Source organism: Halichoeres trimaculatus, unplaced genomic scaffold, assembly GCF_033239565.1.
Source record: "Halichoeres trimaculatus isolate MK-OKI-2021-1 unplaced genomic scaffold, fHalTri1.1 fHalTri1_scaffold_3, whole genome shotgun sequence".
NCBI classification, from domain to species: domain Eukaryota; kingdom Metazoa; phylum Chordata; class Actinopteri; order Labriformes; family Labridae; genus Halichoeres; species Halichoeres trimaculatus.
Genome location: NW_027437181.1, coordinates 3,915,341 through 3,917,955, shown reverse-complemented (window position 1 = coordinate 3,917,955; position 2,615 = coordinate 3,915,341). Strand labels below are relative to the sequence as shown.

General features: G+C 38.0%; 1 long non-coding RNA gene across 1 annotated transcript; it reads left to right on the top strand.

The window, feature by feature from the left end:
* The first annotated feature begins 340 nt into the window (after window positions 1-340).
* On the top strand, window positions 341-2,315 carry LOC141788314 (uncharacterized). Its single transcript, XR_012598129.1, has 3 exons — window positions 341-646; window positions 1,501-1,633; window positions 2,092-2,315. It is a non-coding gene; the product is annotated as an uncharacterized LOC141788314 (long non-coding RNA).
* Window positions 2,316-2,615: the final 300 nt, after the last annotated feature.

The following is a 2,615-nucleotide window of genomic DNA, read 5'->3' as shown; positions in this document are numbered from 1 at the left end:
AAAATGTTAGGTTTGAATCAGGCCACTAATTCATTTCCAGACACTTAAGGGTTAATGACCGGCGCTACCGTTGTCCTTAGCGTGTCTCTCAGGACAGGTTCTGAAGCAGACAACATCAACGGTTATCACAAGGTTTTTCCAGGGGTTTGTCTCCTTGTTGTATTTGTGCTGCATTTTCAGATGGTGAGTAAAATTAAGCAGACTGTGTGGCAATATATCCGCCATGACACTGTGCGCAGTGAGACTTACCAAATCAGGTATTAATGAACAGTTTAAAAAATAACTAGTATGTTAAAATGTGCCTGGTTTAGAAGCAACAGTTTTTAAGCCCAGAGTTTAAAGAGCCCCTCAGTATATATTTTAGTTGTTCATTCAATGAATTTAAACAGTTAAGATTTTAAAAAGAGCAAGCTGGGACATTTTTCTGCCCCGGGAGATGGTTTTCTCCAAACATACTTCAGGTTTTTTGACTTATTTTTAACTCTCATTTGCAATGAACACCTTCTCTGAAAACACATTTTATTGGATTTTTTTTATTTTATTTTTTTTTTATTTTTTCAAATTTAACTGCTTTCTAATTTTACAATTCTTTTGTTGTATAGTTTCAAATGGAAGCAACGGACTGATGCAAGGAGTCTCCAGTCAGGTATTGAGTTCATTATGTCTGTAGAGTGTGTAAAATATCGCTTTTTGCACAGTGGCTGTCATTTGAAATCTAATGTGCTGCAGCGAATTTAATCCAAATCATGTTTACTGACATGTAATTCCAAACTTTGTAAGTCAGAATAGCTATTCCCCTGTGTTTAGAGTTCTAATAGCAAGCGCCACAACACAACGTAAGTGCAGCCACAAATGAAGTTAAAAGAGATCAGTTTTTCCAATGGACTTAGAACAATAAGTAAAGCATTGTTTTCTTTTTTAACCTCAGCTAATAAATGTAGCCTGTAGGGGTCCCACCTTGTGATCTACTTCGTGGCACTTTTATTTCTATATTAACCAGTAGTGTGTCATCTTATATCTAGCATTATGAATCTGTTGTCATGATTTTAGCCTTATAGCTACATTTATCATAGCTGGAGTTAAAAAGAAAACAATCATTTACTTACTTTCACAGCTTCTGTGTCTGTTGGGATAACTGACCTCTCCTTTACTTCTGTTGTGGCTGTACTTCCGTTGTGTTGTGGCGCTTGAATTCATGTTGTTCTGTGGGCAGTCATGTTGTGGAGTTTGCAAATTGACACCTACTGGCCACAGTACATGTCAGTGACTAAATTTGTTGAAAACTTATGAAACAAATTTACACACCGAAATAGTTGTGTCTAGTGAAAATGAGTAAAAAGTAAAAAGTCAAAATTGTATCCAGTAATTTAAGAATACATTAAAAACAACATGAGATGATGGAATGTCCATTTTATGTCACATTGTGCTTTTTACATTGTAAGTTATCCTTTCTTTACAGCTACATGTGTTTTCTTTTTCTATTTATTTTGATTTAGTCAGCGTGTCACAGAATCACAAACATCAACCTGAAGACTGCAGCTCTTCGTTTTCAGAGTTAGTGGGGGAAGAAAGCTGCTTGCACAGAGAAGAGGCAGGAGTCTTAGATAGGCTCTCCAGCTCCTATGACCTCCAGGTGAGGGTTTTTTTATACTTTATGCATGTTGACAGTGGAACTTTGAGTTTTGATGAACCTCTGTTGGAGATCCTATGACTTTATACTACAGCAGGGCTGAATGATGACACAATTATTGACCAACATTGTTTTATTACTCTTCACTTTGTCATGTGAAAATTGGTAAGCATCACCCAGCCGGACTGCAACCATTGTGAGGTATTTCCTTTGATCAGTAGCTGTATGCCTTCCCTATCAAGAATCTAAACCTAAGGATGCTTTCTCATTGCCCCAGAACAAGTTGATGTTAATGCTCAACATGTTGCTGTCCCCCATGCCCTTCCTACATAGCTGTATTAAGAGTACTCTGGATTTTTGTTTCTGGATTCAATGTTTGTTAGGGGTACACTTTCGCTCTCAGGCAACCATGTTATGTTTCTTTGGTGTTCATTTTATAACAGTTCTGTTATTTTCTCTAGGTGTCACAGCCAGATGGACCACAGGTCGATGACATACCAGTGAGGCTCCTCTCAGTCACTTCCAGTTCAACAGATACTGAGGTCTTCTGCCTTGATAAGGTTGCTGCTGTGCTTGAGAACATAGCTGCCACTTTCCGAGACTGGCTGAAGGGTACGTTGTGCTTTTTGGACTGATATATGTACTGCTCTGAGATACACAACGGACTTCACCCATACATCTGACTTGGAACAAATTCTTGATGGACCTGGATGGAGAGTCAAAGCCCGGGGTCTTGAGCCCTAATAGTGACCTTTTGTCAACTAATTGATTTCAATTTGAACCACGAAAGTTCAACAAATTTGACTGATACTCCCCAGAAGACTGTGTACTAAATCTTTATTATGTGGTTTGAAATATTGCTGTTCAATTTTAAGTTGAACTCCTTACTGTTTTAGGCGTGTTTGTTGAGTCAAGATATGAAGCAACATGAGCTCAATGATTTTGCAGAAGTTGCTACTTCTTTAGTGTTAAAAGTGCCCATGGG